A 23060-nucleotide genomic window follows, 5' to 3' on the forward strand; every position below is an offset into this window, starting at 1 on the left:
GCTCTCTGAGCCCAGAAGCAGAGCTTCCCTGAGGGCTCCTGGGGGCTACACCCTGGCCGGGGGCTTCCAGGTGCAGCACCTCACTTCATCTTCACCCCAGTCATGGGACGAGTTACTAGCCCATTTGACAAGAGTTGCACGTGGAGGCTCAGAAGGGAAAATAACTTGCCTGAAGCCATGCTTTCATTAGCAGTGAGATGGCAGCATTTTCAGTCTTTTTATTTCTATCTCCTCACTCTCTTTCACCCTTTATTTCCTGTCCATTGCCCTTTCTCTTTTCTGTAGAGAAGTTTGAGTGATGCCCAGCTCATTACAGGCCATGTCCCTGCAGGCTTCTCACACCCCTCCTTCATATAGCACATCTGCACCCACCTCAGGTTTCAGGCATTTGCTGGAAGGTGCGTGGGGGTGCAGGAAGCCACTGCGTCTGACCACGCTCAGTGTGTGTGTGTGTGTAGTGGGAACAAGACTATGATGTGCACCAGCCTCAGCCCTGGGTATGATCTCCCTGTAATAATATTGATGACAATGTTGGTGTTAGCTTCCATGGCTGAGCACTGAGCCAGCATTCATTGTCTCCTTACTGCAACATGTGGGCTCCATACTACTAGCTCCCCGCTACTGGCTCCATTTTAAACATGAAGAAATGGAGGCTGAGAGAGGTGAAGTGACTTGCCCAAAGTCACACAATTGGTAAGTGGCTACAATTTAAACCCAAGTCTTTTGCCCCTGTGGTCTGTGCCCATAACCAGATTCTGTTTACCTCTGAACGCCTCCATTTTCCTTGGGGCCTGGAATTTTGGGACTGACACAGGTTCAAACCTGGGTTGTTCCTGGTCACATCCATCCTTCAGATTCCTGCAGTTGTCCCCTCAATCTAGAGTGACAGCCCTGTATACATAGGCAGTCTAATGGGAATAATAATTCAGAGTTATTGAAGATGGAATACAAGCAGAGCACTCATTAAGGTGCCTGGCACATGGCGAACACACAGTGTATGGCAGTAGTTGTTATTATAGAGATGACGTTGGCCTCCTGTGGAAATGTGGGGGTCCATGTGCTCGGGGGAAAGGGAAGCTAGAGGAAGTCAGTGCTAACAGGACAGAGCATCCTATCCCTGGTGACCTGTTAAGGCTGCAGCCCGAAGAAAAAGAAAACCTAGGGGCATGGTCGTTGTCTCTGAGGGGCTACCCTGGGGCAGAGGGAACATATGTGGTCTGTGGGGGCCCCAGAGGACAAAGCCAGTGGGGAGGAGTTCCGGGAGGGAGGCTGATTTTTAAATACCCAAAGAAGGAAAATGTTGGCTTAAGTGGTGTTGAATCCTCCAAACTGGAGGTGAGCGAATAGAGACTGGAAGCAGGCCGGCATTGGTGTTGCAGAAGGCATTTGAATGTCTGCATGGCATGATTCCTGAGGTCTCGGACAGGAGTGTTACAAGAAGGCTGATTTTGACCCTGACTGAGCAAGTGTTTTCTGGCAGAGCTGTCTAAAGATGCATCTCACTGCTTCAGGGAATGGTAGTGAGGCTAATGTCTTGGGGAGTGTTTAGGCAGAAGCTGGATAGTCACTGGACAGGGATGTTGTTGAAGGCATTAGTATATCAGATAGCAGGCTGGATTAGATGACCCCTTAGTGAGAGGTGACATGGCACTGGAGAAAAAGAGGGGGCCTGTGTCTGAAGTCTGATCCAGGCTCTGACATTTGTCAGTTGGGCAATCTTGGGCAAGTGTTTTCACCTCTCTGTATTCTGGTTTCCTCACCTGTAAAATGAACATCATAATTTCTACCCTCCTTGCCGTCTAGGATTGTAGCAAAGGGTCGGAGATACGCAAGCTGTAAAAAGGCTTTGTGAACTCTGAAGCTTCTGTGAGTGACTCGTTTGACTCACTTGACCCTGTTGGGGGACAGGAAGAGTGGGTTTTGGATCATAATCCGTAAAAACACAATCCCAAACACCGTAATCCTGAAAGCTGAATTCTGGAGATGGGATTAGTGGTGGTTTTGGTTGTGCACAGAGTAGTTACATTATGTTAGCTGCATCACATTAGGTGGAACTATTACCTTGCTGTTGTCTTTATTTGCCTCTGGTGGAAAATTCAGATGAGTGGTTTGGCCAAGCAATATTGTAGTTATGAAAACTTCCGTTTAAGAATGTTTCCTTGGCCTGCATTGACATTCCTTCCAGCTGATGACATTCCAGGAGCTTTTAATGAATTAAAGCCACATTTGCCTGAAGAAGCCAGTGAAGTTATTGACTGGTTTGAAAACAATTATTTGCATGGTAGGATAAGAAGACAGCCAATGGTGTTACCGTTTGATCGCCATTATCGTTTCCACCAAATTTGTGGTCTGTATATGCACGCTTGTGGAATGGATTTTGGAGTACCCAAAAACAACACAGAAGCAGGGCTCAAAAGATTGGAAAACTTAATTGGAAATGCTAATGTCAGTGTATATTGCATCACAGAAGGATTTCAAAAAGAGCAGTGCCATATAGAAAATACATGTGAATGTATTTTCCAAGGAGAGCCATGTCCAAAAAAAAAAAAAAAAAAAAATCAGCTATTTGTTATGATGCAAGACTTTAAAATATAGTTAATGATCATGAAAGTCAGCCAGTCTGTGCAACTGCCCATAATCTATCCCTATAATGCACTTTTCAATATGTCAAATTTTCTTTTTAGTTTTTAAATTTTTTTTTCAGTTTTTCCACCACTGTTTAAAATTGTCAGCTTTATTTTTTACAATTCACTACCCTTCATATCTCATCTTTGCATCATTTCCAATACTGGAAGTATAAATTTTATAGAAACTTTCAGAGTTCTAATTTGTTTTATGTGGTTTTTACAAATTTGACTCCATGAAAGTACAATATTACAATGTTGGCTTGTGTGTAAGCATTGTGCACCTATGTAAAAACACTGAAACTCCCTCAATGAAGGAAAATATGTCCTTTTTGTACATCTGCACTTGTGAAAACAACATTTCTTGATATCTTGGCCGTTTGGGTGACTGCATATTTGGTGGTGACCCCCCATGGTTTTTTTTATCTCATCAAAAGACTTAGGATGTTCATCATGGTATTTCAGATGACTGCCGTTATAAGTCTGAGTGCCTACAACTACTAACTATACTGGTATGCATTTATACATTTCCATTTGCTTTATGAATATAGTTCATCTGCTCGTAACTGTCATACTTACATAACTGTTATTAGTATACCTGGGTATTTATGCTTGCAAAAATATGTATATTGTTGCCCATTTTATTGTGTAAAGTGGCCTATGTGTTTTTATGTTTCTCAAATAAATCCTCTTTTAAAGATGTAAATAAATATCTATTCAAGAATTTTTAAATTATTTTTCCCAGAATTATATTTTTGGGATTTTGATCCTTCAGGATTTCAACATTTGGGATTATTATGTTCAAGGTTGTCTCTTCCGGGATTATGATCTGCTCCTGAAAAGGGGTATGGAAAAAGATGGGTGGAAAGGAAGGAGAGAGAGGAGGAAGGAGGATGTATCTGGCCTACTGCTGGGTGCTGGGTTGGAAAAGAAAGGAGTTTATAGCAGATAGTCTTCCCCTCTTAGCTCTGCAGCCATAGTTAGAGTTTCTAGAAGAGAACTTTCTACAACACTGGAAATATTCTATATTTGTGTTGTCCAATCAGTAGCCAGTAGCTACATGGGGCTATTGAGGCCTTCATGGCTAGTGTGACTGAGAAACTATATTTTAACTTTTATTTAGTTTTTTTATTTTAATTTAATTATTTATTTATTTATTTTTTTGAGATGGAGTCACCCAGGTTGGAGCACAGTGGCATGATCTTGGCTCACTGCAACCTCCACCTCCTGGGTTCAAGCAGTTCTGTCTCAGCTTCCCGAGTAGTTGGGACTACAGGTGCATGCCACCATGGCCTGCTAATTTTTGTATTTTTAGTAGAGATGGGTTTTCACCATATTGATCAGGCTGGTCTCGAACTTCTGACCTCAGGTGATCCATCCACCTTGGCCTCCCAAAGTGCTGGGATTACAGATGTGAGCCACCATGCCTGGCCCAATTAGTTTAAATTTAAATAGCCACATGTGGCTGGTGGGTACCATATTGGACAACTCAGCTCTAGAGGAGGTGGCAGGAGCCTCCCTTCTTTCCATCTTTCCTATCCTCCTTTCTTAGCAGGAGTTGTTGACTTATGCTGTGCTGGGCACTGTGGAGGCCACCACGATGAACAAAACATGGCTCCAGCTCCTGAGAGACCCCGGCTCATTCTATGAGACAGACAGACCAGCCTGTGGATAGAAACTACAACCCAAGGGGAGGCATGCAGCTCTCCAGCTGTGTGGGAGTAGAAGGAGGAAGCTACTCACTCAGTTGGGGCCACAAAGGCTATACTGTGAAGGATGAGTTAGGAGGCCTGGGTGGGAGAAAGTCTTTTTGATAAGGGAACAGCAGAGCCAAAGACTTGAAGGCAAGAAAGAGCATAGAGTGTTTGGAGAATGCAGGTTGAGGTGAGGCTGGGGGAATCAAATCCCACACTCCCGTCCCCATCACCAAGGAATGGCTGGTGAGCCGACGGAGCGAAGAGCTTTAAGGGCAGTCCTAGTGAGGGTCTTGTTCACCCAACCTGCCTCACAACATTCAGGACATGTAAAGGGGATGGCGCTGGGGACCCCCTCCCTCCACACCTAACTCACAGAGTCTTGTCTGCCCGCCTTTCCTGCACAGAAGGGCTCAGGGCCCCGAGATCCTCCTTTGGCAAAATCCCCAAGAATTCTCCCTCTGACAACACACCCTTCTTTTCTTCAGCCTTCTGACCGAAAACTTAGTTCTGACTCATGCCTTGGCATTCCTGGGCTGGGCTGTCTCCTGGTTTTACTGGTGCTGGGCTGACAGCTGGACTGACGTCCTAACTGGTGTTCCTGCATTTAGTCCCACCTGACTTTAGTCCACCCCCCGACAGCAGTCCAGAGAATCTTTCTCAAAGTGACTAGAAGTACAAATGTCGACACCTGAAGTTTGGTTCTAGACTTGGTGTGTGGATGTCTTATGATCACCATTCTCTGCCTGAGAATTTGATGTGGCCTAAGTTTAAGGAAAGCTTTGGGCAGGGTAACCATTGGATGTAGTGCAGTGCACATTATGGGCTACCTGCCAGTTCCCTTTTCCTTTTGTTCTCTCCTAACAGAACTCTAGTGTGATTGAGGTAACCCCATCATACACTTCTAGACACAGCCAGCTGCCCCTGGGGGTCTCTGACCCCACCCCCAACTTCAGAGGAGTGCTTGATTGGTCTAAGGAAAATCCCATTTTGCTTGCCAGTGTCTCTGTCTTAACTTACTGATTGAGGAAAGCCATGAGATCCGATTTTGGCCAATGAAACACAGGAAATACCTGCTGAGGACTTTGGGGGAAGGTTTCCTTGCCTTACTCTTGAGAGGCAGACATAGTAAGAAATGGTTCCTCTGTTTCCTCAGATTGACATCATGTGGAAGATTCCATATGGATGTGATGTTTAAAATTGATGTGTCCTTGTTTCTAGGCAGAGTAAGGAGCTTGGAAGAACCTGAAGACACCACTGAAGCCCTGAATCAACCTACCCTGAAGCCCATCCCAACTCCACACTTTCTGTTTTGTGACATAATACATTTCTGTTATTTGAGGCTGAATGTTTCTTAACCAATACAGGGAGATGAGGTGCACTGGTTGGGACTCTTTCCATTTTAAGTGATAGCAACACAATTCCAACTGGCATGAGCAAAAAGGGGTACATATAAGATGGATATCCATGTGGGCGGGAGAATCTGTGCAGATTATGTGTATGTATTTGTAAAAAAGTCTTTCTTCTGGTAGTCTAGAGTCTACACTGGCTTTGAGAATTATTGTTTAGCTTTGAAAGTGTGTGTATGTTCCAAATATTACCATTTGGGAGGTGGTGGGAAGAACCAGTGGCATTTTCATTTCATTTTGGTGAAGACACATAGAAGAGGACTGTCTTTTGAGCACCCAAGTTCACCTCATGTTGTTCTGCTAAGGCCCTGCATGACTATTCTAGACTTGGTCTTTGGGAAATTCCTGCTGAGTGTATTGTGTGCGATGGATTTCTCTGACTTTGAGTTAGTCTCATTCCTGTGAGGGCTTACCTGGTGAAGGACAGGCAAAGGGATTTTTCTCACAGAGAAGGAAAAGCAAAGAGGTCTTCAAGACAAGAAACATGAGAAAATAACTCATGGAGGGTTTATATTTCTTTGTTTTTGTCCCTTGGAAGAGTTATATTTGGAATCCAGTTTTATGGCTGCAATTTTCTGATGTTCTCTGATCTTCAGTGGAGGCTGATAGACCTATACGGCCTGGCAGGTGGGTTGTGGGGTGTTGAGTATGGGCCGGGGGCAGGGACTGGGCTTTTCAACAGCTCCTTAATGGTGAGGCCCTGCAGTGCTGACTATATCATACAGTCGATGACCAGAGCAAAGTAAATGGAAGCCCAGTGTGGAGCTGGGAGTGGTGGGCAACTGGGACCGTTGGAAATCCATTCCTCAGCCTTGAATGGGCCTCCAAATATCTCCCGTTTGGGCCTCAATGCCAAGTTAGGGTGGAACTTTATGAGAGTGGCCCACGATCTAAGAAGACACACTCCCCACTCAGTGACTCCCCTGCCCTCTTGGATCCTTCCTAAGCCATCCCCTGGGGATGGGGCCCCACTTCCCCTGTGAGGTCTGAGCTGGGGCCCGAGGTGCTTGCAGACTGTGGTGTCTGTCCTCTGCAAGGAGCAGCGAAGCCTATTACCTCCTCCCGTGTGTTGGGAGGCTTAGGGACTTAGTGCAACTGTTGAGAAATAAAGCTATTTAAGTGGTGAGCTTTATATTTTGATCCACAAGCCTGTCTGTTTCCAAAATTCCCCTGTAGACACCATCAAGCAAAGCCTGGCAGATTTTGTTGTTGCTTTTTTCTTTCCTCCAAAAGCCTGCTAAAATTGCTTGGTTAGCTGTGATAAGAGAAGCCATTTTCTTCTGTGTTACTGTGTTCTGTTCTCTCTCCACTGAAGCCACCAGCTTGGAAACTTTCTAGGTGCAAGGGGAGGGGACTGCCTCTTAATTTCCCTGCCTTAGCCTGGCATTCAGGGCTCTTTTACAAGAACGGACCCTAATTGGCCTTCGCAGACTTAGCTCCAGCTACTCCTCGGCGTATACTCTTTTTTAAAAAAATGAAACAGTGGCAACTCTACTTTTAAAATCCAGGGACCCATAATTACCTCCTCTTTTCCCTCTCTATTTTATTCCCTCTGCCTAAAATGCCCTTTGTTCCCTTCCCTATCCCAACTTCACCTCTACATGCCCAGAGTCTACCTAGTTTTAAAGTACAGGGCAAATGCTGCCTATAGCACAAAACCTTGCCACAACCTTGGTTAGAAGTCACCAGAGAAACCGATGAGAGGAGATCATAATCCCCGCCTCACAGTATTGCTGAGCAGAGTAGACACAGTAGGGAAAGTGCCTGGCACATGGTGGTAGCTTACTAACAGGGAGCTTCCCTTTTTCCCTTCTTTGGAGAGTGGTTTGCCCAATAACATACTTGGCCATAACCCATTGGAGCTCCCTCCACATTCTACCTCTAAGGATCATGGGCCAGTATGCCTTAGGCTAGCCAGGGATGCTTGCCTTTCTCTCCTTCTTGTGTGGTTCAAAGTCTCACACACTGGCCATTCTGCCCCTGAGTGCTCACCGTTACTTTCCTTTGCCCCTCCCCTTTTCTGGGCTCTTGATAGAAATAAAGTGGCTGGTCCACCAGCTGTTCAAGTTCTGGGTGATCTCATCCAGCTTGGGAAGGGGATGAAAGTCTGAAAAGGCTTCCTGGAGGACCTTGATGGTGAAGCTCTATCAACTGGAGTGAACATTTTTAAGCAAAGACAAGGAAAGCTTGAGGTCTGGGAAGGGGCAGGGCACTGAATGTGGCTGGGGTATTGAGTATGTGATGGAAAATGGTGAGAGATGAGGCTGGGAGGTTAGGGTGGTGCCGGATCATGAGGGAACTGGAGATCTGACTTTCCCCTGAAACAAAGGGATCCCCAAAGGTCTTGGTGCAAGGGAATGACGGTGTCCAAGGTATGTTTTGGAAGAGCACTCTGAGGTAGCTTGGAGGATGGGCTGGGGGAGGTGAGACTCGATGCAGGAGATCCAGGCAATAGTAAAGAGCCAGGGAAGAAGGGCCTAGAAAATATAGATTTTAGAATGCAGGATGGACAGGGGCCTCCACCCCAAGGGCCTGGACTCCCCTTTGGGCCTCTCAGCTTCCCAGACTCACACAGGTGGGAAACAGGAAGGTGGGCTCTCTCTGTTCCTCTCTATTCTGGTCCCACCTTGGCCCCCAGTTACAGCCTTGGTAGCTCCATTGCTGGTATCGTTAACCTCTTCTGTGCTGAACTCAACTTTCCCACTTCAAACTAATCTCATCTGAATGACTGCAATAGCCTCCTAACTGCTCTCTGCCTTCATTCTTACCCCAACCCTCTCATACCCACCCAGCAGCCAGGCAGGTCCTGTGAAAGAAGAAGTTAAATCACGCCACCTCTTTGATCAAAATTCCCCAGCGTCAGTTCATCTTACCCCGAGGAAAAGCCAAGTCCCCACTGTGCCCTCTAGGCTCCACCTACCTGACCTGTGACCTCTCTTCCCTCCCTGCCCACTACCTCTCTGAGGTCACCCACTCCTGCTCCCTCACCCCAACTCTGCACAGAGCCTCCATCCTCCTGCCTCAGGGCCTTGCGCCTGATGTTCCTTCTGCCTGAAACACTCTTCCCTGTGGGTGCCTTTGGCTCCTTCCTCCCCACCTTCATGTCCTGTGCAGATGGCACCTTCTCCAAGAAGCCCTCTTTGAGTATCCTGTCAGTCATAGTCACCTGGCCCTGCTTGCCCTCGGGAGCCTTCCTTCCTTTATTCTTTCCCTACACCTGTCACCTTCTGATATAATGCGTAATTGTCTCATTTGTTACGTTTGTTTTCTGTCTCTCCACTAGAAAGTAACAGAATTATGTCTGTTTTCTGAGGTCTCCCCCAGTGCCCAGAACATAATAGGCATTCAGTAAACATCTGTAGAATGAATGAATGAGGAATGAATGAATGATTCCTGACTGCCCTCAAGTCCAAGCACCACTGAGAGCTCTCCCAAGTGCTGCACTGTCCTGGCCCAGTCCCTCCTTGTCCTATCCGCAGCTCTACACTGACCTCAGCTCCTCTGGTCATTGTCAGCTTCCCTGGCCCCTGCCCCTCCTCACTCCTCAGCTGCCGACTGAACAGTCAGAGCAGGGATGAGGAAGCCATGAAGATGTAAAAGGAAGGGTATGCAAACCCTATGGGATCTGCTCTCAAGGACCCCCAGGAGAGTCCGAACTCCTTGACATGTGTCACAGGGCTCCTGTCTCCGTCTGCTGCCAGTCCGTGTACCACTTCTCCCTGCAGCCTGTGCTCCTGGTGTCTTTCTGTTTCTCAAATGGCGCATCTGTCGTGTTGTGTTCCTCGAGCCCTTTGGACTCCAGACTCCATGCTGTTTCCTCCTCCCTGACTTCTTGTCTGGCCAACTCCTAGCCAGCCTTCAGATTTTATCTAAATATCACTGTCTCTGGAAGACCTTCTCAATTCCTAGATAAAATTCACACTCCCATGGGGCCCTGTCTCTCCCCTTGGGTTAGAGTCGTTATGCCTATAATTATTCTTCATTGCTTGTTCTCCCCACTGAGCTGTGAGTCCAGGAGGGAAGGCTTCAAGTCTGCTTACCTCTGTATGCTCAGAGCCTGGTACAATGCTTGTTAGAGAGAAAGGGTTCAAGAAGTCATTGCTGAATGAAAGAGTGAAGAGGATTTACCAGGGGCCATCCAAAAAGAAAGGAGAGGGAGGGGAAGACAGAGAGAGAGAGAGAGAGAGAGAGAGAAATAAGGAAGAAAGTCCAGAAAGAACATAGGCTCTGGAATCCAAATGTCCTGGTTCCAATCCCAGCTCTGTCACTTACAAGCTGTGTGACCATGGGTAAGTCACCTCCCCTCTCTGAGCCTCAATTTCTCATCTCTAAAATATAGAAAATAATATAGCTGTACCAGGAGTGTTGGAAGAATGACATGCAACACTGATCAGATGCTTGGCACCTGGGGAGATGCTGAATAAATGGTGTCTGTGTTACTGATGACACTGTGAAACTCTAGCAATCGTCTCTCCCTATTCAGCTTTGACTCCAAAGTATGTCCAGGCCGATTGTCTTATTTTCTTCTTAGAGCAGCTCTTTGAGAAAGAAGGGTAAGGGTGGAAACGGAGAGTAGAGAGATTAAGCAACTTGACCAAGATCACCTAGCATTGTTGGGCTAAGCTGATTCTGGACCAGGCAGCAGGAATCTGGAGTTCCTCTTCCAGGGCCCTGGCATGCTCTGTTTTGCATTTGGGCTACGTGAGCCCAAATCTTACTAGATTCTGAAGGGCAAACACAGTGCCTGATTCACTATAGAATCCCCAGTTCCCAGTGCAGTCTGACAGAGGGCAAGTCCATGGGGAATGTTTGTCAAGTTGAGTAAGTAAGTACAAAGGACAGGAGTTTATTCACAACTCTCAGCTCACGTAACTCCCTCTGGCTGCTCAGATCAGAGTAGAACCCCATGACTATTTCCCAGTGGCCCCTTTTGATAGGGCCAGAGGCAGGCTCCAGAGAGGCAGAGGGTACCCTATGAGGGAGCAGCCATGGGTGTCACTGGAGCATGTCCCTGGCTCCACTGAGAGGCATGTCAAGTGTGCCCTGGAGCCCTGGCCCCTCTTAGCAGCTCCAGCCATCTGGCCCTTCTTAGCAGCCCCAGCCATCTCTGCTTCCCAGCCCCTGCTTGGATGTCCACTCACCTGTGACAGTCGGGTCAGGAGCAGGGCTGGGGAGGGCCCTGTGTGAATCCAAGCACCCTGGGGTCCCCATGCTTGGCTCCGGCCAGGGGATCTGGGACTCGAATGCCATCTCTGAGCCTCTCGGGCAGCAGCAGAGCAGCCGGGCCTGGACTCCTAGGAGACATTCCAGCTTTAGCTCCCCCAGGCAGGCAGAACGCTGGGCTTGGAAACTCTTCTCCTAGTCACTCTCTAGGGGAATTTAATTTACAAGGGCTCTGAGGACTGGAAGTATTTCTTATTTTGTCAGTTCCAAGTACTCCCTGCCTTAGATCCTTTTGAATCTAAGGCACATAGCAGAATGAGAAAAGCTCGATGGAAAGAGTGAGAAAACTCATATTTTTGCCTCAACTCGGTTCCCATTGTGCTATGCCACTGGCAAGGTGCTTCTCTTCTTCTGAGGCTGAGAGAAATATTACTCGGAGGCTAGCTCAATGATGCTACCTTTTTTTTTTCCCCCAGTCAAAGATAAACAGACAGCTCATTAGAATGTAAAGACCATTGGATTCTGAATTGGGAGACTTCTGTGACCCTTGACAGTTGCCTAACCTCACAGACTCAGTTTCCCCATCCATAAAAATGGCGATAACTATTTTCCTAACTACCTCTCAGGCTTTTGGGGGCTCTGGGGATTTTATAAATGCCCAAGTGCCCAGTGAGAGTGCTCACTAAGAGTATGAGGAGGTGACAGTGATCCAAACCTCATCTATCTACAATGAAAATCAAGTCACCTGATATTTCTTAAGCACCTGCCATGTTCACAGCACATCACTGAATGCCGAGACATGTAAATATATGTCCAAGAAGCCAGAACTTTAGATTGCTGCACATTTTGCTTCCTACAAATCTCAACTACAGTGATTTTCAGATGTCATTGCTGTAACAACCTAGGAGGCCTCCAACTGGAATACATTTCCAGAGGGCTTAGGTAAGTCAAGGAATGTATCAGGAGACTGAAACAAGGAAGAGGGCAGAGATCAGCCATCCCTGAGGTCCTGCTGTGTGCCAGGTGCTGTGTACATGTGATCTCCTTCAACCTCCAAGGCAACTCCCAAATGACAGGCAGTGGCAGCCCATTCCACAAAGGAGGAAACTGAGGCTCAGCAAGGTGATACAAGGGAGATGAGTTCAGACCTTGTAGTCTGATCCCCAGGTCTGACGCCTTGGTGGATTCATTTACTCATTCATCCCTCCTTTCCTTTATTGCACACATATTTGTCACACTCACATCCGAGTGGAGGGATTTGGTTTCTCTGCCTGAGCCTCATTTTTTGCTTCCTCCTCACTGGGATCTTCCAGCTGGGTTTTTCCCCTCTCACAAGGAGATACGTCAAAGGAGATCAAACTGGGCGTAGACTCGGTGAGACTGGCTGACATCAGGAAGTGAGAGTGGATGCTTGTTTGCTGGAGCCTGGCAAGGAAAAGGGGCGGTCAAGGGCGGACTTCCACCCCACCTTCAATAATATCACTTTACACTTCTCAAGATCCTGTCACCTTAATTAGGAAATTTATAAGGCTGAGTGATGTTTCTGTTTAGAAGTGGGAAGATTTTTGTGGTGAGGAGAGCTCACAGGTATTGGTGTGGCAGAGTCCTTGCCCATAAAGGGGCAGGGTATATAATGGGAAATGTACCAGACTTGGAGCCAGGAGACCTGGGTTAGTCCTGGGTTAGTCCCAGTTTAAAAACTTACTGACTGTGTGACCTTGGACAAGTCACTTTGTCTCTCTGAACCTCAGTGATTGTATCTGTAGAGGCAGTAATGTGTGGCATTATACAATTTCACACGTACAGACTCAGGTTATTTGGCATAGAGAAAGTGCTCCATAAATGTGACCTGTTATCTGTAACAGGGGATGAAAGTTCCAAATGACTGACATCACGTGAAGAAACCTCTCTGTAAAAGGAACAGTCCTCTTGCTTATAAATGGCAAGATATAATTATAATTTTTATTATCTAAGCCTCAACTCTACCTTGAGATCAAAAGACTAAAATAATATCTGGATTGGCAGCAACTTTTGTGTAGAGAATCACCCATTCATATTCCATCCATGCTGTAAGGACCTATAAAGATCATAAAGCCCCAGGTTATAAATTCTAATGAGAATGATGATGATGGTAATAATAATATCAATGAACATTCATTGAGAACTTACCTATGCCAGGCACTGAACTAGGTATCATATATACATTTTCTCATTTGAGTGCCATATCATCCCTGCGAAGTGGGCATTAATACAATTCTCATTTTCAGATGAGGACACTGAGGCACAGAGAAAATAAGCATTTTGCTTTATCACTCTCAACAAGAAACAGAATGCACCCAGATGGTTCAAATAGAGACTTCAATGAAAGGATCACTTACAGAGGAATAACAAAGTTAAGAGAGGAAATAAGAGATGACCCAGAGGCTAGCCCAGTGGGAAGAAGCAAAGGGAGGCATGGAGTTGCCAGCGCCCAGTGAGGTTGGGGACTGTTAGGGAGGGTTGCCCAGCAGAAGCCATGGTTTTGGGACCTGCAGCTCCTTCCAGAAAGTAGGTACTCAGGTGTGGAGGAGTGCAGTGGGAGTAGAGAGTGGTCCCTTTCTCCTCTCACCCTCTGATCTCTTGCCAATGCCTTCTGCAGCCAAGCCCACCTGGAAGCTAGCCAGCAAGGGAACCTGGGAGATGCAGTCTACAGGTTCAGTCTCTCAGGACACAGAGCAGGACAGAAAAGGGTGGAGGTAAGATTGGGGGCTAGGAAATGGTGCGAGTGAATGAAAAACTATCAGCACATTTGCCTGGAGACACTCAGCTAATAAGATGCAAACGTGGTCTAAGTTCTTACCAGGACTTGGCAGGTCACATAAGAAGGACAGGAGGGGATTGTAGTGCATGTGCCTCAATCCCCTGTACCCCATCCAAAGAGAGCTATTGCTATTCATTTCCCACCAATTATTGCCAGCTGGGAAGACAGACCCAACATCACCAAATCTTCGCATTCTTCAAGAGAATCTGAAAATCTGAATTTCAAAGTAATGCCTCTCATTCTTGAATGCTGGCAATAGTTCCAGCCAAAAAATCATACTGGTAAATGGGTAAAAAGACTGTGGTACATCCATACAATGGAATATTATTCAGCACCAAAAAGAAGTGAACTATCGAGCCACAAAAACATAGGGGGGAATCTTAAATGAATATTGCTAAGTGAAAGAAGCCAATCTGACAAGGCTACATACTGTATGATTGCATATCATTTTTGACATTCTGGAAATGGCAAAACTATAGAGGCAGTAAAAAAAAGATCAGTGGTTACCAGGGGTTTGGGAGGAAGTGAGAGGTATGAATAGGAGAAGCACAGCAGATTTTTAGGGGAGTGAAATTATTCTGCATGCTACTGTAATAGTGAATACATGACCTCATGCATCTATCGTAACCTGTAGATCTGCACAGCACAAAGAATGAACCCTAATGTGAATCATGGGCTTTAGTTAATAATAATGTATTGATGTTGGTTCATCAGTTATAACACTTGCACTATATTAATGCAAGATGTTAATAACAAAGGGTTAAACTGTTAAGGTGGGAGTGGGAAGAGTAACATATGGAACCTCTCAATACTTTCTGCCCATTTGTTTTGTAGGCCTAAAGCTGCTCTAAAATAGAAAGTGTTTTAATTTTTTTTTTTTTTTTTTTTTTTTTTTTTGAGACAGAATCTCGCTCTGTCGCCCAGGCTGGAGTGCAGTGGCCAGATCTCAGCTCACTGTAAGCTCTGCCTCCCGGGTTTACGTCATTCTTCTGCCTCAGCCTCCCGAGTAGCTGGGACTACAGGCGCCCGCCACCTCGCCCGGCTAGTTTTTTGTATTTTTTTAGTAGAGACGGGGTTTCACCGTGTTAGCCAGGATGGTCTCAATCTCCTGACCTTGTGATCCGCCCGTCTCGGCCTCCCAAAGTGCTGGGATTATAGGCTTGAGCCACCGCGCCCGGCCGAAAGTGTTTTAATTTTTTAAAAAACATACTGAAAATGCTCTGTGGGCTGAATGGAACACATACCTGCTGGATCTGGCTACCACTTTGTGACGTATGATCTAATCCAACTCCCTCATTTTACAGATAGGGAAGCTGGGAACCAGAAAAGGAATGGACCCTGACAGTCTTCAACACAGAGTGAGAGCAAAGCTTCCCATCCCAGGGTGTGGGCGTCTTCCAAATGAAGGAGAAGGCCCCCAGGAAGGCTACTGCTTGAGGCAGCTGAGGGAAAAGGCCATTTGTGAGCTTTGGCTCTGGACAGGCTGATCGGGCTGAAATGCTCCAGTGAGTAGTGAAAACCTCCAAGAGCTCAGATGCTCTTAATGTCTGTGTTTATTTAGTCAGAGACCAGCCTCCCTCCCAGCTTGGATCAGACTCACTGAGTTGGATGCAGAAAGGAGTGGATACTTGTGTCCCTTGTATGTGCCTTAGAGCAGGACAAGACTCCAAGGGCAGAAACTGCCATGTGCAAGGTCCAAAGCTGGAGCTCAGTGACAGTGATGTAATGACATTGGGCATTTGAGGGGTGCTAGGCAATTCTTCTGAGCCCCTTTATATCTCCTATAATTCATCCCCACCATCAGGGCTATGAATCAGGCAGAGCAGAGTTTATTCTCATTTTATAGGTGAGCAAACTGAAATAATAGAGAAGTTAAGTGTGTGCCTTATATCTACACAGCCAGTGAGTAGCAGAGCTGGGGTGTGAATCCAAGCCTTGTTTTAAATATTAAAAATTATATGTAGTTAAAGACAAAACAAGCCATTTATAAACACTGTGCTATAGTTGGTAGATGTATATCTCATAGGAGTACAGGTTAGCATTCTGAAGCTACTTTATATGTATGTAAGTGTTCAACAAATAAGTAAATAAATGATAGATAATGGGAGCCAGGTTTCTCATTGTCAAAGAAAAAGTCACAATTGATAACAGGGGAAAGACTAGTATGAACCCCACAGGGCTAGTGTCAGTATGAATTCATGTTTATTTTAATATATATACATGTTAAATAAATAAATAAATAAATGATAGATAATGGGAACCAGGTTTCTCATTGTCAAAGGAAGTCACAATTGATAATGGGAAAGACTAAAGTGAACTCTGCAGGGCTAGTGTCAGTATGAATTCATGTTTATTTTAATATATATACAAATAGATTCAGAAATAAGTATAGATACATGTATATTCGTAGGTTAGTATATGTATATATTTATTTATATTTCCTTGCTCTGTCTGCTGAGAAGGCCTAGAAGCAGTGACACTCCAGTAGCAACGGGCACTCTCAACCCACAAATCTTGGTTCCTAAATACCATTCTCTAATAAAAGGAACAAAGGCCTCTTGGAGAAATGGGTAGTTCTAGAGCTGAGTCAAGGAAAATAAATACAAGATGGTCCTAAATCCTAAAGTGCCAGCAAGAAAGAAAGTATATTTAAAAAATAAAGATAGGGCATGTCAAAAGGACATAAAAGTCAACCTGAAAGAGCTCCCAGTGCCTAAAGTTGAGCAACAAGGTTAATAAATGTGGTACTGCATTATAACCTAAAGAATAAAATAAATATCCATGAGTCCATATTGATATAAATAAAAATGGATTGAATAAATAAATAAACATGGAAGAAGAGACAAACCTTCCTTACAGAAGAATTTCAAATAGTAAATATAGAAGAAACTAAGAAAACAGAAGATCACCATTAGAACACTATAACAGTAATTGCAATATCCACTGACTATGATAAAATTGGTAGACAAAATTTTAAGAAGAAACTGAATATTTATATAGCCTCAGAGGACCTCCTCCTAAATATTTGTTAATCACTGTGAGGTAGGAGGCGGAACTCAACTCGAGGTGGGGTTTGGTTGGACACCGGATCAAACTGGGGACTACTTAAAACAGGGATAGGGTAGAAGCAGCTTTCCATAACACATGCCCACCAGCATGCCATGTCAGTTTACCATTGCCGTGGCACCACCCAGGAGTTACTGCCCCTTTCCATGGCAATGACCTGATGACCCAAAAGTTAGTGCCCTTTTCCTAGAAATTTCTGCATAAAATGCTCCTTAATCTATATGTAATTAAAAGTAGGTTATAAATATGACTGTCCTGAGCTGCTACTCTCAGCACACTGCCTATGGGGTAGTCCTGCTCTGCAGGAGCAGTCACGGAGCTGTAACACCACCGGAGCTGTAACACACTGCCGCTTCATAAAAAGCTGTTTTCTTCTAACTATCACTGACTTGTCCTTGAATTCTTTCCTGGGTGAAGCAAAGAACCCTCTTGGGCTAAGCCCCACTTTAGGGCTTACCTATCCTGCATCAACTGTGATAGTTTTAACATATGTCCACAAACCCTGATATTCCTCCCTCCAGGAGGTGGAGCTTCACTCCTTACTTCTTAAACTGTGTGTAGTCTAGGCTGAACTCAGTGATTCTCTTTTCTGAGTAGACTATGGGGAAAGGGAAAAAACAGTACTTTACTGTGGAGATACCTGGAAGATACCACCTTAACCACATGATCAAAGTTGACATCACCAGTGATAACAGTATTCATATCATACCACTGCTATGATGCAATAAGAATGGAACTTCATCTCTGTGATATTCTTTCCCAAAATTCACTAGCTCTGTCAAGTCATGAGAAAACATCAGGCAAACCCAGATTGAGGTCATTCTGCAAAATACCTGAGTAGTATTCTTCAAAAATGTCGAGGTTGTGAAAAAGGGAAGACTGAGAAACTGTCACAGATTGCAGAAGAGTAAAGTGACATGACAGCTAAATGTAATGTGGTACCCTGTGTTGAATTTTGGATTAAAAAAGAACATTAGTAGAAAAATTAGTGAAATCTGAGTAAAGTCTGTAGTCTCATTACTAGTATTGTACCAATGTTAATTTCTTAGTTTTGAAAATTGTTCTGTGGTTATATAAGATGTTAACCTCAGGGAAAGCTGGGTGAAGAATATATGAGAATTCTCTTTTGTGTCTTTCGCAGCTCTTCTGCAATTTGAAAAGGTTTTTGAAATGAAAACAAAGAAAATAAATTACATTTGCTACACAGACAGTTAGCCACTACCGAAGAAATATCAGAGCCACTGAGAATTTGCCCCTGCTTTATAGTTCTAATACATCAAACTGTCAAAAGGAGGCCGTCAGTTCTCAGATCTAGTTGACATCCCTCCATGTTGATCTAACAATCAGGAGGGTGGAGTGGGATATTTGTTGCAATGCCCACTGCACAGAGGAGGGAGCTGAGGCACAGATCATAGCACCCCATCATCTCATTGTACAAATGGGGAGACTTAGGCCCAGAGAGAGGGAAGATTTGGCCTTGGTTATGTAGCAGATAAAGGGGCCAATCCAGGGCTAGAACTCCTGCATCCCCATCTTTAAAACTATCTTAGCTGCTGTTTCAGGGCAGCTGCAGACGAAGCTTAAATTTGAACTATGCAGGAAGGCAAAGTAGAGTAGTTTTCATCTTGCCCCCACCCCCTTCTCACCTTTGAGTTAAGCAATAAAGCTGAAAAGATCCTTCAACAAACAAATCCCTCCTCATTATAGAATCCACAGGCACATCGGCTCTTAGGAAACCTGAAAGGCAAGCTCCTCAGGAGGGAGGGCTGTTCATACACGCCTGTCCAGGTGCCCTCTTCCCTGCTCACTCTCAAGAAGACAGAATGTCTGTTTCAGGAGCAGCAGTGTGGTGGACATTCAGGTTCCCAGAACCCCATGATGGAATAGGCTAGGGGTTGTGGGAGCAGTGGGATTCCAAGAGCCAGCTTCCAGGAAGGCACACTGACCAAGGCATAATCTATACTTCCCTATTCCAAAGTTGGATTCCTTCTGGATGTTAGAAAATGCTCCAAAGTACTCCCGTTGATGAGAAAAGGCATTTGTGGAATCAGGCCCATGTGGTGATCAGATAAAGATTGTTCCCAGGCCAATGGATGAATCCAGAAAAAGATGAGCCCTTTTCCCTTCAAAAGAAAAGTGCAGCTCCATTGTCCCTTTTAAACTATGAGAAAACTGGATTACTAGGATATAGTTTTGCTCATGAAATTGGGGCCAAGAATTCTGGGCAAGGTTTGGCTGTGCCAAGAGGTGGAATTGCCTTAGAGAAGGAAAATACAGAGAAAAGATCCTACTTAGGCGTCTTATTTGAGGGATATAGAATAGTTTCTCCATTTGCATAAATAAAATATTAAAGCTTTTTGTTCAGGAAACCTATATCTCAGAGGAAAGGAATGCAATCATTCCAGTAATTAACAATTCCCCCAAGAAGTGTGGTTTACATCATATATGATCTTCTCATTTTGATCCTCTTCGTTCCCAGAAAATGCAATGTTCTTTCTCCAGGGCCCCATGGAGGAGAGATGGCATTGACAAGAAGACTTTGCATACCTATGATGTCAGAGTCCAAAGTTTCAACTCTTGGCTGATCAGCTTTTAAGATTAGAAAACACAACATGGTGTAGGAAAAGATTCTGGGCATTGCTGTACATCAACCTGGGCTTAAATCCTCATCCTACTTGGTAGCTACATGGCTGAACTTTGAAGAATTGGTTAGCCTCTCTGACCCTTTGGTTTCTCCTCTTTGAGTACGATAATAACTCCTACTTGGTATCATACACGGTATTGTTGGGTTAGCTGCCATCAAGTTCCATCATACAGTGGGTGCTCACAAGGTATTCTTGCTGAATATCTGTTGAATATCTTCTCTCTAATTTGCTTGTAAGGAGTCTTGTTTTGCAGGAATATGTGTTGATTAAGAATTTCTTTTAATTTCCCTCAGATAAATAAGAACTTCTTTCTCTCTGCTTTCTTTTTACAACTGCTGTATGGAGCTATGGAAAGGTTTCTTTTAATGACAGCTTTTAAGAAGTTCAGCAGATTAGCACTTTCGACTCTGATTAAGCTAATCACAGTGCAGTTCACTCTACCACTATTTTGTAGCCATTACTACCATTTTAATTGGCTAATTGTGAAATAAATTGTTTAATGATTATCTGTTTTACCGGAATGTAAGCTTTACGAAGGCATAAACAGTAGGGACAGTATCTGTCATGTTTACTGCCATATCCCTCACACCAGGCATGTGTATGTGTGTGTACATACACATATATATTAAGCACAATATAAGTGTTGCTGTTACTTTTTGGTAGCAAATATTTATCCCTTGAGGGTGCAATCATTTTTGGAAGTAGCCAAAAGGTAATCCCAGCCCTGTAAACGATCAAGCTGAGAAATAGGGTTTTTGGTAAAAATCAAATATTTCTTGTATTCATTCCCTTCTCTTTTTTTGAAACAGAATCTTGCTCTGTTTCCCAGGCTGCAATGCAGTGATGTGATTGCTCACTGTAACCTCAAACTCCTGGGCTCAAGTGATCCTCCTGCCTTAGACTCCCAAGTAGCTGGAACTGCAGGCATGCACCACCACGTCCAGTTAATTAATTTTTTTTTTTAAGAGATGGGATCACACTATGTTGCTTAGGCTATGTAGAACTCCTGACTTCAAGTGATTCTTCTGCCTCAGCCTCCCAAAGTGCTGGGATTATAGGTCTGACCCGCCAGGCCCTGCCTTCCTTCACTTACCAATATTTCTTTAGTCCTAAATGCCGGGAGCTGGGAAGTCAGGCATGAACCTTGCTCTCAAAATGCCTCTGGCCAGGCTGAGGAGACAGACACACATATCAACAACTGCAGGAAAGGCGAGACAGAGCCTTGGAGCTGGAGGCAGGGGGCAGGACACTTGGATTCTAGTTCCAGCTGTGCTTTGAATGTGCTTTGTGGCCTTGAACAAGTCCTTCTCCTCTCTGGGTCTGTGTGTTGGGGGAATTAGGCTTGATGTGAAACATCTAGCTTTGTGGTCCTGGGATCTTGAGATTATTTTCAGTAGGACGGTGCTCCTTCCAGCAGTTTCCATCTCTTGAAGCCTGTGCGGCCTCTACAGGAAGGTGTGTGAATTCCATCTACTGAGAGCTTTCCAAAATGCCAGCCCCACCAGCCTGCCTGGAGTGAAAAGGCCATTCTTGGCCATGGTTCCTCCCCTCCTTGGCTGTGCAACCTGAGAACACCTGCTACTCTCTGGGTCTCAGAACTTCATATGTACAACAAAGAGGCTCTGCACAGAGGTCTCCAAGCTTTCTTCATGGCCTCCATCCTGTGCTCTCAGGTTGTCAGGACAAGAGCTGGTATTTTTCAGGGCAGCACTTCAAAAACTGTGTTCAGTGAAATGTTTGTATTCTGTGGGACAGGAATAGGATTCAGCAAACAAAATGTGGTGGGGAGGGAGTTGTTCTAGCCTCAAATAGGTGTGAAAGATGCTTAAACTTTTTAAATTTTTTTTTTTTTTTAACAGAGTCTCGCTCTGTCGTCTAGGCTGAAGTGCGGTGGAGTGATCTCGGCTCACTGCAACCTCCGTCTCCCAGGTTCAAGCGATTCTCCTGCCTCAGCTTCCCAGGCAGCTGGGATTGCAGGTACCCGCCACCACGCCCAGCTATTTTTTATATTTTTAGTAGAGACGGGGTTTCACCATATTGGCCAGGCTGGTCTCAAACTCCTAACCTCGTGATCCACCTGCCTTGGTCTCCCAAAGTGCTGGGATTACAGGCGTGAGCCACCACACCTGGCCAATGCTTAAATTTAAAAAAGAATCCTCAGGATGTTCAGCATGCTAATGGCATCTTGAATTTCCTCGAGGGACAGTGCAGTAGACAGAAAGGTAGACTTGCAACGTGGCAAAATGCATAAGATGAGTTTGGAATCCTGTTGCACTACTGCCTAGCTGTGCAACCATGGGGAAGTTCATTAGCTTCTGTGAGCTTCAGTTTCCTCACAGTTCAGAGAAAAATATGGACCCTGCCTTTTAGGGATATTGTTAGGATGAAAGACAACATTGCATGTAAGATGCTCTGGGCATTGTTATTATGTATTGCCCATGGGTTTTTTTGTGGGAGGAATAGCTATAAGCATCTCTCAGAATTGTAGTATTCCACAAACACAGTTTGGGAAGGGCTGAGCCCTTCTGTGTGTTCCAAACACTTTGCTGTTTCTTCACTCTGACATTGCAAGACTTCGGTGAACATCTGTTCTGCCTCTTCATCCAGTTGAATTGATTGTGAAGTCCCAGGATGCAATGGGGACAGAGTTTGGTCACCAAGTACAGGGTTCTTAAAACTCAGGTGAGCCCAGGTCCTTAAAGCTCAGGTGGATAAGCAGGTGTGGCTCAACAGGGGTATCTGAGAAGGAGTTTAAAGGATGAGGCTGGAGAGATGGCCTTGGGGTGGTCGTCATGCCAGGAGGAGGAATTTGGGCTTTACCCTGGGGCAACAGGGACTGTGCTGGATGTGCCTGGAAGCCCTGCCTTCTGCTCCACTTTGTCACAGATCCTCTGACCTGGGCATCCAGGGCTGGTCCGAGTGGGTGGCAGCTAGACCAGGAGGCATGAGTGAGAGGCTGGCTTCCCTCTCAGCATGGAGCCTTGGGCATGTCACTCACCCCTCTTTGTTTTAGCCTCCACATCCATAAAATGAGAGGCATCATGACTCCTGGGCAGCCTGACCCACAGGGCTGCAGTGAGGGTTCAAGGAGATAAAGTATTTCAACGAGCACATTAAGTTGAGATCCTACTATGTGCCATGCCTTGTGTTTAGGCCTGGGGGAGGCTGAGATGAACAACACATGATCCCTGCCCTTGAAGGCTCACAAGCTGCTGAGTGTGGTACACTGAAATAAGTGCTAAGATAAAGATAAGCCCGTGAAAGCGCCCTTCACCCAATGTGGGGAGTGGAAAGGCTGATGAGGGGAAGGAGACATTCAGGAATCTTCCCTGGAGGAGGTGATATCTCTGTTGAGTTCTGAGATAGTTAGTGGACGAAGTTAGTGGTAGTTAGTGGACGAAGAAGGAAGAAATAAATTTCCAGGCAGAGGAAACAGCATGAGCAAAGTCGTAGAAAAATGAAATGTCACAGTACATCTGTGCAAATGAATAGCAAGCAGTATTATTAGGACATTCAATATGAGGTATGGAAGAAGACGTAATGGACACGGTTGGTGGCAACAATGCTTGTGTTTAGACAGACGACACAGTCAAAAGCTAAGGAAGTGAAGCTCTAACTGGACAACTCCAGGAATTAGCTTGTATAAAGCTTTTTTGTTT

At 45.1% G+C, this 23060-nt stretch overlaps 1 long non-coding RNA gene across 1 annotated transcript in view; it reads left to right on the plus strand.

Annotated features, from left to right (window-relative positions):
• Window positions 1-5717, plus strand: part of LOC116418429 — a 35812-nt gene extending 30095 nt beyond the window's left edge. Inside the window, exon 3 of the long non-coding RNA XR_004228439.1 lies at window positions 5540-5717. This is a non-coding gene — a long non-coding RNA (uncharacterized LOC116418429). The remainder of the gene's footprint in view (window positions 1-5539) is intronic.
• Window positions 5718-23060: the final 17343 nt, after the last annotated feature.

The sequence above is a fragment of the Piliocolobus tephrosceles genome, chromosome 14 (assembly GCF_002776525.5).
Source record: "Piliocolobus tephrosceles isolate RC106 chromosome 14, ASM277652v3, whole genome shotgun sequence".
Taxonomy (NCBI): domain Eukaryota; kingdom Metazoa; phylum Chordata; class Mammalia; order Primates; family Cercopithecidae; genus Piliocolobus; species Piliocolobus tephrosceles.